Source organism: Globicephala melas, chromosome 8, assembly GCF_963455315.2.
Source record: "Globicephala melas chromosome 8, mGloMel1.2, whole genome shotgun sequence".
Lineage (NCBI taxonomy): Eukaryota > Metazoa > Chordata > Mammalia > Artiodactyla > Delphinidae > Globicephala > Globicephala melas.
This window is the reverse complement of record NC_083321.1, coordinates 89494756-89511062: the sequence shown is the minus strand read 5'-3', so window position 1 is coordinate 89511062 and position 16307 is coordinate 89494756.

Here is a 16307-nt window from a genome sequence, read left to right as displayed (position 1 = left end):
CTAGCATCTGTTCCACACAGTCCTCCATGGTTCCCCAGCTAATCATAACCTCATAATCCTGTGGCAAAACCCGGTTTGTATATACACATCTTCTCTCTTTGGTTTTCTCTAAACTTTAAGATGCAGTATGGAATAGTGGTTAGTGCATGGTTTCTGGAATCTGTGATCTCTTGGACTCAATAATCTCCTTCACCCCCTCACTCAAACCTTGTGTCTCATCATCAGCTAGATGATGAGTGGTTCCATTTACGAAGCACCAGGACATCATTCTCTGACCACACCCCCCCATCCCTCCAGGTTTATAACTCTCCATTTACAGATTCCTTGTTAGTAATTGCCCAATAAATTGCTATTTTCTTATTAGGGTGGTGAGGAGGAAGAAGAGCCGGCCAAATAGACAGAGATAATTCCTGGGGAGAGGAAAGAGCCCTGAGGGTAGAGGTTATTATGTCTTATCTCAGGCTGAGGCCAGGAAGGACCATTATTGCAAACTATTACATTCCAGGTACTTAGTGATAGAATCAAATTTAATCTTCACAACAAAATCCTACGAATTTGTATGTTTGTTTTTATTTTGTTGAAATCAACTAAAGTTCAGAGAGGTAAGATTTCTCAACTCATGGTGGCAAAGTCAAGACTTGAACTCCCATCTCTGTGACTTGGGAGCCCAGGCTCCATCTGCCATGCCCGTGACCTCTGACCCAGGAGTGCTGAGATGAAGAGCCCAAGGCAGAGGGACCACTGCAGGACAACAGGGTCTCGGGACACAAGCTGTGCCTGAGGATCTCAGTTCCATTTTCCAGGTGGCTGGAGACTCTCTCTGCTCCTGCCCCACAGCTACTTTCTCCCAGGGGGCCCTGGGCAATGACTCAGCTGGGAGCTGTCCAGCCCCAAGCTCCAGACCTAGTGGGAGAGACTTCAAAGGTAGATAATGGCTTTCAAAATGTAATATGAACTTAATGCACTGCTGTACTGTTACTAATGTAAGCCCCATTGCCTGTGTCTCTGGGACAGCCAATTACAGAAACTTACAAAAGAGAATGTCTAAGCTGAGGCAACTGTTACTTTTCTGAACAAAGGGGATGGGGTTTCAGCCATCTGGCCAGGGGCTGGCCTCTGTGACCTCAGTAACTGTAGCTGAGATTCCAGGCTTCCAAGAAAATGTCAGGAAGAAGTTCCCCTTTATCCCCTCTGGAGAGGCACAGAGACCTGGGCTGAAGGTCCCTCTGTCGCCATGTCGCCCCAAGCCCCCAGCCCATCATGGTGGAACAAGGTTGGTAACATCTGCATGGGGATTTTTGTGTACACGTGGGCTGAATTCTTCACGTTAATAAAAAGGCATCTCAGAAGAAAGGAAAAAGGACTCGTAATAAATATTCTTCAGGCTAAGAGATCAGAGGTAGTCATATTGCTGGCATCTGGGGACACTGAGTCAAGTCACAATTCAACCCTCATCTGACTGGTAGACAAAGAAAATGCTTAAAATATACTCAGATAGGGACTACACTTACCTCCCTTCCAATTTCTGACATGAATCTCCCCTCCCCTTCCCTCCCACACCAAAGCTGTCACTGAGGGGTTCCACTGGGATCCCTGCCGGGAGCCAACCTCCCTCCTCCTCTCTGTCACTCAAGGCACACTTCAACGCTTCTGCTCCAGAGGCAGCGTTCAAGGTTCTGGAGGAACCTTTCCCTGGAGGAAAGTGTGTGACCCACATCCCAGGGAAATGTTTGCCTTGTCACATCTGGGCTGCAGCCCCGTGCTCCTCTGAGATTTCTGAGGGCCACAAACTGAATCTCAAAGCAGCTTGTTTGGAATACTCATTTTGAAATATGGTGGTGGGACCAAATCAATCTGTGCATCCAATGTTGAGAAATTCTCTCTTTGAGTATGTCAGCTTGGAGAGGTCCTTCCTCTGGGACTTGGGGGTCAAGGGCCTTTAGTGCTGTTGTATGACGTGGGGCCTTCGGGGTGTGTGTCTGTGTGAAGTGACTAGAACAGGTGAGAAGTGTTGGGTGCACAAGGAGAGTCTCTCTGTGTCCCCAGGATGGGCACACAGAGTGAAGAGAGCAATGGGTTTTGGGTTTATCCTCTGCTTTGCCAGCCCTGGCCTTCTGGGACTTGGGAATCAGCAGTAGAACAAAACCCTACAGCCCTGGTGGAGTCCATGTTGCAGTTTTGCTCGAGACCTGGCTGTGATACCCAAGACCTTCCCACCCATCACCACTCCATCAGTCCATCAATTTGTCCATCTTTCCATCCATCCAGCTTTATACTTTTTCCAAATTAGTCAAAAACATCGTTTTCAGGAGAGTCCAAACGTTGATGAAGGTTATAAGGCTCTTCATTCTGGCCCCTGTCTCCCCTCCAGCCCTGTCTCTCCTGATGCTCTGCTTCACGGTCTACCCGCTGTTGAACTGGCCACACTCTCACCTTCCATCTCTGGCACACCTTGCTCCCCCTGCCTCATATTCTACCCTTCAGCTTAAGCTCAGATGTCACTTCTTCCAGGAAGCCTTTCCTCACATCGGCTCCATTGCCCACATCTGGGTAAGTGTCCTTCCTCATCTGTGCTGCCCCATGAGGACACTTGTACCCTATAGGTGAGGCCATGAGTGTGAGCTCAGGTTGGACAGGTCTGTTCATGGTCTGTGTTTCTGGGTTTTAGTCCGGAGGCAGGAAGCTGGTAGCCTTGGCCAAGGCTGGTTCTTTGCTTCCACCTGGAGCCATCCAGGTGTCTGAAACCTCAGAGTGGTCCTCAGTGGGTCTCCCTAGAAGAGGCAGCTTCTAGCCATGAAGAAAACCTCAGATATTGATCTATGGTTGGTCCTCGGTATCACAGGGGTCAGGGAGTTAGGGGTGGGGGTGGGGGTGTGATTATTAATTTTATGTATCAACTTGACTGGGCCAAGGGATACCCAGAGAGCTGGCAAAACATTATTTCTGGGTGTGTCTGTGAGGATGCCAACAGAAGAGGTTAGCTTTTGAATTTGGTAGGTTGAGTAAAGAAGATCATCCTCACTGATGTGAGTGGGCATCATCCAATCCACTGAGGACCTGAACAGAACAACAAGACAGTGGAAAGGTGAATTCACCCTTTGCTTGAACTGAGGCATCCACCTTCTCCTGCCCTCAGACATTAGTGCTGCTTGCCCTCAGGCTTTGAGACTCAGAGCGGGACTTACACCATCAACCCCCTAATTCACTGGCCTTCAGATCTGGACTGAATTACACCATTAGCTTTCCTAGCTCTTCAGTTTGCAGATGGCAGACTGTGGGACTTCTCAGCCTCCATAATTGATTTCAATCTCTCTCTCTCTCTCTCTCACTATCTATCTACCTACCTATCTATCTACCTACCTATCTATCTATCTATCTATCTATCTATCTATCTATCTATCTATCTATCTCCTACTGGTTCTGTTTCTCTGGAGAACCCTGACTAATGCAGAAGGGATATATATTCATCCTTTTGTGCATGTCTTAAGTCTGGTGTCAAGGTCAGTCCACCCCTCTCTGAGCTCTCCATTGAGGCAGGGTGGGGAGAGTTATCACACAGCCTCAACAGATGCTGGGGAGATGAAGGGGAAGAGCGTGAAAGTGGGAAATCCCAAGGAAGTATTCTGGGTAGATTTTGGTGGGTGAGGCAGGCAATCTCATTGCCTGATGGCTTGTCTTTGTTGGTAAATGTACCCTCCCATTACATGTTTCCTGGGCCTTGGAGCTTATCTTCTCTGTCCAGGTGGAATTTCAAAGCCTGTTGGAGAAGAGAATCCTGGGACAGAAGCAGAAACATGTCACCAGTTTTTATGGAAGTCATCCCTGGAATTTTAATTACCTTATCTTCACACTATTATATATTTACATAGCCTAATGACGAGATTACACATTTCAATTAGTATGTAATTATGAGTTCTATTACTTAAAGAAAAATACTTGGGGATAATTACACAATTATGAAATACAATTAGAAAATGACATATAATTAAATTTAGAAAAGCTTTTGAAACACTCCTCCTACCCTCCTAGCCTGCCCTCCTTTACAAAGATTTCTCGTATTTATTCTCTCTCCTCTCTGGAGCATTTTTTCAGGCCCTTCCTTGCTACTCCATTTGCTGGGAGTGCAGAAATGGAGGGAGTAGGATGGGACCTGGCAATTCCAGGGGCTGTGAATGTTGCAGGCAGGCTGGGCTTGACTGCAGCGAGAAGCAGATAGATTATGGGAGGTCATCTCTTACATGGCTATAGCGGTTAACCATTGTGGAAACACTTTCACTTTCCTAGTTCATTCAATCCCCAGCACCATCTTGTTGCAGGAAAGAAAGTGGGGTGCGAGAGGATGGTCATATCCCAGGTCTCAGGTGAGTCCCTGGGATGGGCCGCCAAGTGTGGGTTCTTGGCTTCATGCAGGAAAGAATTCAAGTGTGAGCCATAGTAAAGTGAAAGAAGGTTTATTCAGGGAGATACAGTCTATGGACAGAGTGTGGGCCATCTCAGAAGGCAAGAGTCCCCAGGGTATGGGTTTGTTAGTTTTTATAGGGATGTGTAATTTCATAGGCTAAGGAGTGGGAGGATTATTCCGACTATTTTGGGGAAGGGGCGGGGTCTTCCAGGAATTGGGCCACCACCCACTTTTTGGCTTTTTATGGTCGGCCTTGGAACTGTCATGGCGCCTGTGAGTGTGTTATTTAGCATATGCTAATGTATTACAATGAGCGTATAATGAGGCTCAAGGTCTAGTGGAAGTCAACTCGTCCGCCATCTTGGACCTAGTTGGTTCTAACCAGTTTATGTCGTGTCCTCAATGGCTGTCATTCTTTTAAAGGTTGTGCCCTGCCCCCTTCTTATCTCAACCTGATGAAGCAAGAAAGTGGGTTAAGTGTTCTTGCTTCCCTTTTGGAACTCTTTCCTTTGATCTCGATGTCTCCGCGCTCCTGGATTTTGTATTTCGTTCTCTGATTTCCCTTCTCAGTCTTCTTCATTGCTAATTTACTACTTGGCTCTCGGATTAAATTTTACTGCTCTCCAGATCTTCAGCCTCTCTCCTTTCCTCTCTGGCATTTCAAATGGGATGTAGGGAGCAGGTAGGGTGAGGTTGGGTGGTAGCCAAGAAGGCAGCCAGATGGTGCTAGGAAGCCTCTGCGGAAGAGACTGGCCACTGTTTATACCCCCAGTTTCCCTTTCCCTGGGGCCCATACTTAAGATATCTTTCCCAGAATTCCCTGCTGTTATTGTGGCATGGTAACTGTGGGCAGAAGTAAGGTACCCTACTTCCAGGCTTGGACCATAAAACTTCCCTCTCAATCCTCTACTTCCTCTTCCATCATTGGCTGGCTGAGTGTTGATGCCCAGGATTGCCTTCAAAGTCACTTTGAAGAAGGCAAGGACCCCAGCATCTCTACAGCACAGCACTCATATCACTCTCCTTTTGCTACTATGTAGTGTTTGAGCAAGGAAAACTTTAGTTGTATTAAATCATTGAAATTTCTAGGTTTATCTGTTATAACACCTTGTAAACGAACACGGCCTTACTAATATGAAATACAACTTGAACCCTAATATTTGGATTTGCAGTATTTTTATTTTCTTTTCTGGTAGGTCTAAGTAGGAAGCCATCTTAATTCAGAAGTTGGTAAACGATAAAGCGCCATATAAGTGTGAGTTATTACACCTACGCGTGTGTCTGAGGAGCCTTATTTAACATCTATTTTTGCCTAAAATGAGGCTCTTCTTAAAGCTGCTCATCCCCCAGAAGTCCCAAATTGCACAAGAAAATGCTATTGCCCTGATAGGGTCAAAGGTCTTTGGTTGCTTCTTGATTCCTCTTGGCACGTGAGGCATAGATCATTTCTAGTTAAGTGGACCGTTTGCCTACATGTGAAGAGTTTTAGCCTCTTCTTTGCTCCCCACTGTATGCACCTACAAACTTTTCCACCTCTCCTTCAAGCTAAATGATCCCAAACCCCCAATTCCAGATTCTTGCCATGAGAGTGGGCAGTCCCAGTGGGGGCTGAGATGTGCTGGAGTTCACCCAGAAGTCCCTAAGCAGGGCCTGAGCTGGAGCTGGCTCCTCAGGATATCTCAGCCCCAGGGTAGAAACTACTCCAGGCACAGAGGCAGGGCTTTGCCTTTCATGGTCAGCAGAGCAGGCAGCAGACAGGCCCTGTAGGAAAGTCATCAACTGCATTGACAGTAGCTCAGTCCACTTGCTCCCCAGGGATGCCTAGAGTAGCCCAGGCAGCCTCGCTGTGGCCATGTGCTGACTGAGGGCAGGAGAGGTGGACTGGCCTCTTGGGATTGGGGGGATGGTGGTGGAGCAGTACGGAGAGGGGCTCTTGTCATCTTTTATAAACATAGACTCAACCTTAGCTGATGGGGTTCAGTTTCACACAGAATCAGCCTGGGGGCGGCTGCAGGAAGGAGCCTGGCCTGTGTGCAGTGTCGTCCCTTCTCTCCAGGGAAGGCTGGGGGGCCTGGCCTTTCCCTGGAATTGGAGGAGGTGAAGTCATTCCCTTCACGGGTAGATTTTAGGGAATCTTGGGCTTTTAGCTGGCTTCCTGTAATGACACTCAGAGAATATTAAAGAACCCCTCCTATCTTCCATCTCCTACCTTTGTTGTTTTTAATTTTAATTTTTTATCAATTGCCATGATACCAATGCTGTGCATCCAGGATAACAAAGGGCCCAAGATCAAGGTGCTGCTTCTAAGAGACATGACCTAAATTGCAGATCTGATCATATCATTTATTCCTCAGCTCTGTCTTCTTTTGCTTGCCCCATTCAGACTCTCCAGATCCCTTTAGGGGAAGGTCCAGACCCCACAATGCACCTATAACCCCCCAACCAGCTGCTGTCTCCTTCTCCAGACTCATCTTTCACCAACCCGCCTCCTCCTTCCTTTCTGTTCCAGCTAACCTGAGCTTCTTTCAATGTCACAGAATATGGCAACTCTCTTGTCGCCCCCAGGCCTCAGGGCGAGCTTTCTGGAGCACCCACTATTCCTGCTTCCCCCGACCAGCTCCTTCTTCTCCTTCAGCTCTCAGTTTAGACCTGACTTCCTCCACAACCTCCTCCTGCCATGGGCCTTAGGTCTTTCTCCTCTGTGCACACTCAACACGTCAACCCGTGTGTCTCCGAGATAACGTAGCAAATGTTTTATGATCACATAGAACAGTATTTCCCCATTAAAACAGTCTAACAGGGACTGCTGTAACCCCTGACACGTCTTAGGTGCTGAAAGAAAGAAAGAAAGAATGAATCAATCAACGAATGCGTGCAAAGCTGTCCGGCTTTTGAAAGACCCAAGAGGTGGTGTCGACTAACATCCATGCTTCCTGGTGCCGTAGTTTGTAGGTTTCACCTCCCTTGCTCTGCCATTGACCTACCATCTCTCTTCATACAGAGCCATTGTGCCTCTGGAGGGAACGTCAGCCTCTTCAGGGGCTCTTGGAAGCTCTGAAATGGAGTGGTTTTTGTTTGGCCTCTTAGTATTTGTGGAAGCAAGGCACCCCTTGGGAGGACATTGTTTCTAGGCTTCAGAATAATGGCTTGCAGAGACTCCCCAAGGTGGACTTAGAACAGAACAACACCCTGGGTTTTTCCCCCCATTTTATATTCTTCTGCTTCCTACAAGTTGATGAAATCTTTTGAATTCTGCTGCAAGCTGCTGGGGGGAGAGTGGTCCTGTCTCTTCCCCAGGGTTACCCTGCTGGCTGAGCTTCTGAGCAGGGAGGGGGTGGGCTGGGCGGAGGCTCAGGGCTGGCTGTGCAGCTCTCAGCCCTGCCTCTGCAGTGGGGTGAAACAGCTGTTCCCCTGAGGGTGGCTGGAAAAGGAAACACCGTTGACATTCTGGTGAAGACTAAGGTAACTGGCCCCTGAGGAAATTTCAAAGCTAGCCCAGGAGGGAAGTAGGGAATGTAGTCACACAGGATGACACTTATTTGAAACACTTGATCCTCCCAAATTCGCGGTGCTGGCCTTGCCCCTGGACGTGTTCTTCAATTTGTCAAACTTGCTACGTTTTGATTCCAGGTCCCTGCAGGCTGCAGGCTTACCCCGTGCTTGATTTTGAACTGAAGGGTCAGTCTGGTGTTTGAGCTTCATGTCTGGTGGAGAAAATATTGAACATGTACCGGTTTGTCTGCTTTTTAATCAAATTTAGTATGGATTTTATTACGGCATGACGTGATCTGAGTGCACACAACCAGTGCCTACGAACGCAAAACATAAGCTACAGGACAAATGGTTGTCAATCTGCTCTCCATCTCTGTCTTTTTGGTTTAATGTGATGGGATTAAATAACAATTTCCTGTGTGATCCCAGGAATGCCTGTATCTGAGATGAGTTTGGGAAATAGTCTTAAAGAATCAAGAAAAAAGAATGACTTCTATTTAGTGATATATTGTTTTATCTCATTTTATAGAGGAGGAAACTGAAGACCAGAAAGGTTAAGTAAATTGCCCGAGATCACACAGCTCGCGAGGGCAGAGCTAGGATTCAGAAGCAGATCCGCTCTATCCTATGTACTGTGCTCTTTCCTGAATACCACAGTTGTCTCCGGAAGATCCTCTCAGGTTGGCCTGGGTGTTTCTTTGTTTTACACACATACTGCTCATCTTTCTGTCTCTACACCTATGGAAACACAGTTTGCCAACCAAGAAGGACCTTTCTGCTATTCTAGCCTTTGTGAACATAGATCTCACCATCGTCACCTTCCTTCCTCTTCCAACATCCCCTCCCAACACCCCGTCAGGCTTCTGTCCTTCTCCTGACACCCAGGTGTAAGACTTTAATATTTTTCCTCCTTTGCCTCTATCCAGTTATCACTTTTTGTCTATATTTTTCCCAATACATTTCTTTCCTCTGTTTTTCTCCAATTCCACTGCTATTTTTCCAGGTCTTCATAATCTCTGAATCCTTGTAAATCTCTGAAACTGGGCTTACTGACACTGTCAGTTTCTTCACCATGTCACCTACTGTGAGATTCTAGACAATGTATGTCATGGCCTCTGCCCCCGCCCCCCGCCCCCCCCCCCCACAGCACTCCTAAAACCCTTGTAAATTCCTAAGTAATAAGATCAACAGAAGCATCTTTTGTTCTAATGAGAAGACTCTGAATGGGCTTCTTGATGGTTCCTGGATGCGGGCTGGTCACCGGAAAGACCAAGCAGTGATTAGAAGCCTGGAATTTTCAGCCCTGTGCTGCCCCCCACCCCACTTTTCTGGAGAGGGGAGAGGGGCTGGAAATGGAGATAATAATTGATCATGCCTAGGTGAGGAAGCCTCCATAAAATCCCAATAGTATGGGGTTCAGAAAACTTCCAGGTTCCCACATGCTGGGAAAGTGACTCACCCTAATTCCATGGGGTCAGAAGCTTCTGCACTGAGGACACTCCCAGACCTCACCCGCTGTATCTCTTCATCTGCATCCTTTATCAGATGCTTTAATAAACCGCTGAACATAAGTGTTTCTCTGAGTTCTGTGAGTTGCTCTAGCAAGTTAATCGAACCTGAGGAGGGCCTCCTGGGTATCTCTGATTTATAACAGACCTGTCAGAAGCACAGGTGATAACCTGGACTTGTGACTGGCATGGGAGGTGGGCAGAAAGGGCAGTCCTGTGAGACTGGATCCTCAACCATGGGGCCTGATGCTATCTCCAGGTAGATAGTATCGGAGTTGAGTTAAACCATAGGACCACCCAGCTGGTGTCACAGAGAATTGCTTGGTGGGGGGAAATCCCCCCGCATCTGTTGTCATTAAATTGTAAGTGTGGAAGTGGTGTGGGAGTAAAAGAGAAACACAGAGGAGAACTGAGTATTCCTCTATTCAGGAGGAAAGGACTGAAGCTTTTCCAATACATCTACCCTGTACTTAATAAGGACTTTATCCTCCAAAAATAATTTTGCTGTCACTCCAGGCTCTAAAACCCTACCAAGCCCAAATTTCTTATGCCACGCCCTCCCAAAGGGAGCCTCAGTGAGTCCACAGGTTCGTTAAAAAATAACAAATGATAACAAACCCATTTGTGTCTAAAAACTACTGCACAAACAAACAGCTAAGCTATTTGGACATTCCATTCAATATTTGGACTCACACTTTAACAGACTGTCTTCAACATAATGTCAGTGTTGATAAAAATCAGAGTGAATTTGGACATAAACACTTCTCTTATAACACAACACTTTAATATTCAGTTTCTTTTCTTAGAAACCAATTTCTATGTAATTCTGATTTTTGTAATGTTCACTATCCAGCTTTCACAAGTGTCGTTTATATGCACTCTTTGCTATTTCAAGAAAAGGTTGATTTTCACTTTATATTCCTCTTTTTTTTTTTTTTTTTGTTGCGGTACACGGGCCTCTCACTGTTGTGGCCTCTCCTGTTGCGGAGCACAGGCTCCGGACATGCAGGCTTAGCGGCCATGGCTCACGGTCCGAGCCGCTCCGCGGCATGTGGGATCTTCCTGGACCGGGGCACGAACCCGTGTCCCCTGCATCGGCGGACTCCCAACCACTGCGCCACCAGGGAAGCCCTGAGATAAGAGTTCCAACCTAGTACAATCGTACCGAGTTAAGTATATAAAATAAGGGCATTAATTCTAACAACAAATCTATAATCAGCATTTATATTTAAAAAAATCTTTGGCTGTTTCAGGAAGTGTCTGAATACTGAATATATCACCACCCCTCCCACAAACATTTGCAAATAATTACTTATTGGATTACTGTGACAATTCTCTAGCCTCAGATAAAATTTTCGTCTCTATTGTAATGCAGAACTTTAATTCACCAGTTGTGAAACTAGTTTACACACATAGAATCATGACTTTAAATATTTTCTGGCAGAAGGCCATTCTGTTCATGGAGTGACCCTGAGTAATATAATATACAAGCAATGACGTTCCCTCACTCTTGTCTCAAATGCTCAGAGAATCTCACCTTTCCTGGCTTCTTGGGCTGGATGCTGACTTGGACTGTAAGTTAGTCAGCGCTATCTAGCCACTGAAACTAGTACTAGCCCCTGTAACTACAATCCTCCGATCTCAGAGGCTTGGCAGCATAAAAGTCTCTGTCAATGGGGTTGGGTTATGCTGCTGTGCATCTCCCCTCCAGGTGGTGACTCAGGCACCCAGCGAAGCTCCTTCTATTTTGTGGTTCTGCCAGCCTTTCAGGTGGCACATTTGGTGTGGTGCTTGCTGGGTGCTGGGTCTGGAAGTGGCACACATCACTTTCTCCTATATCCTGTCGGCCAGAACTCTGTCACCTGACTGATCTACAGCAAGGGGTCTGGGACATGACAAGGAACACACAAACTGGGTGAGGCCTGCAGCTTCAAAAACTGGGCAAACAAGTTCACCTCTGGGGTGGGTTGGGAGGGTTGGACATCAATAGAATCATGAAGTCATGGGAGCTAAGGTGGGAATATTTCACTTTCTAAGTCTTAATTAGAAGATTGAATTCCCTGAAAGCTCAAAGAGAAGGTCAGAAACCTGAAATTTTTGTCTAGCTGGCAGCCCATCGGTCCAGATGTGGTCTACCTAAAGGTTTTTGACGAAGTTTAAAAAAACTTTTAATTAAGTAATACAAAACTCATGAACAGGAAAAATAAGGTGCAATGTTTATGCTAAGAGGCTTAGATCAATAATTTTAAAATTTATTTATTTAAAATTTAATATAATCAATTATGCCATTTTGAGCTCTTCATGTTTCAATCCGCGGAAGCTCTCCTCTAAATTTAACGTGCATAAGAATTACCTGGGTATCTTGTTAAAGTGTAGATTCTGACTTAGTAGGGCCTGAGGTTCTACATTTTTAACAAGCTTTTAGGTCATGTCCATGTTGCTGGTCTGAGGAAAACACTAAGTAGCAAGTCACCAAAGTGGAAAAGGGAACAAGGCATTATAAAAGCTCATTGACAAAAAAAAAAAAAAAAAAAAAAAAAAAACAGTTATGAGTGTTCTTAACTCTCTTTTGAGTCATATTGCATTTTAGTACATATGTGCATGCTAACAGAGACACAGCATAGCATCATGTATAAAATAAGTGCTCTGGAATTAGTAAGACTTGGGCATAAATCCTGGCACTGCCGTATATTGGCTCTGAAACCTTGAGTCACTGAACCCTCTGTGTCTCGGGCTCCTCCATGAAGAACGATGAACAATATCGGGTCAAATGATTGCTGTGAGATTTAAATGAAAGTCTCTGGCACAGAATTCACAATGAACAAGTGAGGTTATTATTCTCAGCTCACCTTTAATGGCAACGAAACAATAATATGCCTAGCATGCAGAAAATGTTCTGATATGGACCTAGATTTAAAAAATCAAACCCATCATGTCCCTGACCAGAATGTTGCTTGGTCCTTCTGGTCTTGGGTAACTGAGTCAACTTCTCCCATCCCCAGTTATAGGATTCTGTTTTGAGTTCTAGGACAGAGTTCGATTGAAGCATCCAGAACCTCTTGGCTTTGCCTCTTTCAGCCTGAGTCACAATCTTTCGTATACTGTATTTGACTGATGGCTGTGTCTCTGAACACAGTCCTAGAGTCCTGTTTCTGGGAACACATGGAACAAGTTTATGGCTTTTTATGCAAGACTCCATAGGCTCACCCCTTGGGTTTTGTAACCCACTTGTCCAATTAAAAATTTCATTTTCGATTTTTTAAGTAACATGAAATTATATGTTCCTTACTAAACCCCTCCCAAAAGAACATTACTGAAAAGGCTAACGTCTCTTTCAAACCCAGTTCCTCTTACCACACTCCTCACCCCTAAAGCAATCAGCGTTATGAGTTTGACCTCTCTCTCCTCAATTTTTAAAATTCCAGTTTTATTGGGATACAATTGACATACAGCGTTGTGTAAGTTTCAGGTGTACAGCATGAGGATTTGACTCACATACATCATGAGATGATTATCACAGTAGTTTAGTGAAGGTTCATCATCTCATATAGATACAAAATGGAAGAAATAGGAAATTTTTTGTGTGATGAGAACTCTTAGGATTTATTCTCTTAACTTTCATATATAACATACAGCAGGGTTAATTATATTTATCATGCTGTATATTACATCACTGATACTTCTTTATTTTTTAACTGGAAGTTTATAGGAACTTTTGACTTCCTTTGTCCAATTCCCCCTCCTCTTTACCCCCACCTCTGGTAACCACAAACATGACCTCTTTTCCTGTGAGCTTGTTTGTATGTTTGTTTGTTCTTGAGTATAACTGAGCTACAACACTATGTTAGTTCCTGTTACACAACATAGTGATTTTTTTCTACATATCTCAAAATGATCATCAGAGTAATTCTAGTTACAATAGGTCACCATACAAAGATATTACTGAATTATTGACTATACTCCCAACGCTGTGCATTTCATACCTGTGACTCATTTATTTTGCAAGTGGAAATTTGTACCTGTTGATCTCCGTCACCTATTTCTTTCCTCTCCCCACTCCTCTCTCTTATGGCAGCCATCAGTTTGTTCTTTGTATCTATAACTGTTTCTGTTTCGTTGTATTTGTTCATTACTTTTATTGTTTAGATTCCACATAAAAGTGCAATTATAAAGTATTTGTCTTTCTCTGTCTGACTTACTTCACTTAGCATTATGCCCTCTAGGTCCATCCATGTTGCTGCAAATGGCAGAATTTCATTCTTTTTTATGGTTGAGTAAAATTCCATTACATATATATCACATCTTCTTTATCCATTCATCTATTGATGGTCACTTGAGTTGCTTCCATATCTTGGCTATTATAAATAATACTGCAATGAACATGGGATTGCAGATACCTCTTCGATATCCTGTTTGCATTTCTTTTGGATATCTATCCAGAAGTGGGATGGCTGGATCACACAGTAGTTCTATTTTTAATTTTTTGAGGAATCTCCGTACTGTTTTCCATAGTGACTGCACCAATTTACATTCCCATCAACAGTTTATGAAGGTTCCTTTCTCCATATCCTTGACAACATTTGCTATTTGTTATATTTTCGTTAATAGCCGCTCTTAGAGGTGTGAGGTGATATCTCATTGTGGTTTTGATTTGCATTCCCTGGATGATTAGTGATGTTGAGCACCTTTTCATGTGCCTGTTGGCCATCTGTATGTCTTCTTTGGAAAAATATCTATTTAGGTCTCTTGCCCATTCTTTGATCAGTTTGTTTGTATTTTTGATACTGACTTGTAAGGGCTGTTTATATATTTTGAATACTAACCCCTTATCTGGCATATCATTTGCAAATATCTTCTCCCATTAAGTAGGCTGTCTTTTTGTTTTGTTGATGGTGTGATCCCCTTTGGGTTGATCCTGTATGGGACTCTCTGTGCTTCCTGAACGTAGATGTCTGTTTCCTTTCCCAGGTTAGGAAAGTTTTCAGCTGTTATGTCTTCAAATATGTTCTTTGCCCCTTTCTCTCTCTCTTCTTCTGGGATCCTATATTGCAAATATTAGTATGCTTGATGTTGTTCCAGAGGTCTCTTAAACTGTTCAAGTCTTTTTATATTTTTTTCTTTTTTCTGTTCAGCTTCAGTGATTCCCACTACTCTGTCTTCCAGCTCACTGATACATTCCTGTGTATCATCGAATCTACCGTTGATTCGTTCTGGTGTATTTTTAAAATTTCAGTTATTGTATTCTTCAGCTCTGCTTAGTTCTTCTTTATATCTTCTAACACTTTGTTAAACTTATCTCTGTGTTCATCCTATCTATCTTATATTCTCTCAAGTTCTTTTAGCATCTTTACAAATGTTATCTTGAACTCTTTATTGGGTAGGTTGCCTATCTGCACTTCACTTAGTTTTTCTTTTTTTAACATCTTCACTGGAGTATAATTGCTTTACAACTGTGTGTTAGCTCCTGCTTTATAACAAAGTGAATCAGCTATACACATACATATATCCCATATCTCTTCCCTCTTGGGTCTCCCTCCCTCCCACCCTCCCTATCTCACCCTTCCAGGTGGTCACAAAGCACCGAGCTGATCTCCCTGTGCTATGTGGCTGCTTCCCACTAGCTATCGATTTTACATTTGGTAGCGTATATATGTCCATGCCACTCTCTCACTTTGTCTCAGCTTACCCTTCCCCCTCCCAGTGTCCTCAAGTCCATTCTCCAGTAGGTCAGTGTCTTTATTCCTGTCCTGCCCCTCGGTTCTTCACATTTTTTTTATATCCCATATATATGTGTTAGCATACAGTATTTTGTTTTTCTCTTTCTGACTTACTTCACTCTGTATGACAGACTCTTAGTCCATCCACCTCACTACAAATAACTCAATTTCTTTTCCTTTGATGGCTAAGTAATATTCCATTGTATATGTGTGCCACATCTTCTTTATCCATTCATCTGTCGATGGACACTTAGGTTGCTTCCATGTCCTCGCTACTGTAAATAGAGCTGCAATGAACATTGTGGTACATGACTCTTTTTGAATTATGGCTTTCTCAGGGTATATGCCCAATACTGGGATTGCTGGGTCATATGGTAGTTCTATTTTTAGGTTTTTAAGGAACCTCCATACTGTTCTCCATAGTGGCTGTGTCAATTTACATTCCCACCAACAGTGCAAGAGGGTTCCCTTTTCTCCACACCCTCTCCAGCATTTATTGTTTGTAGATTTTTTGATGATGGCCATTCTGATTGGTGTGCGGTGAAACCTCATTGTAGTTTTGAGCTGCATTTCTCTAATGATTAATGATGCTGAGCATTCTTTCATGTGTTTGTTGGCAATCTGTATATCTCCTTTGGAGAAGTGTCTATTTAGGTCTTCTGCCCATTTTTTGATCGGGTTGTTTGTGTTTTTGATATTGAGCTGCATGAGCTGCTTGTAAATTTTGGAGATTAATCCTTTGTCAGTTGCTTCATTTGCAAATATTTTCTCCCATTCTGAGGGTTTCTCCCCTTCTTTTCATCTTGTTTATGGTTTCATTTGCTGTGCAAAAGCTTTTAAGTTTCATTAGGTCCCATTTGTTTATTTTTGTTTTTATTTCCATTTCTCTAGGAGGTGGGTCAAACAGGATCTTGCTGTGATTTATGTCATAGAGTGTTCTGCCTATGTTTTCCTCTAAGAGTTTGATAGTGTCTGGCCTTACATTTAGGTCTATAATCCATTTTGAGTTTATTTTTGTGTATGGTGTTAGGGAGGGTTCTAATTTCATTCTTTTATATGTAGTCATCCAGTTTTCCCAGCACCACTTATTGAAGAGGCTGTCTTTTCTCCATTGTATATTCTTGCCTCCTTTATCAAAAATAAGGTGACCATATGTACGTGGGTTTACCGCTGAGCTTTCTATCGTGT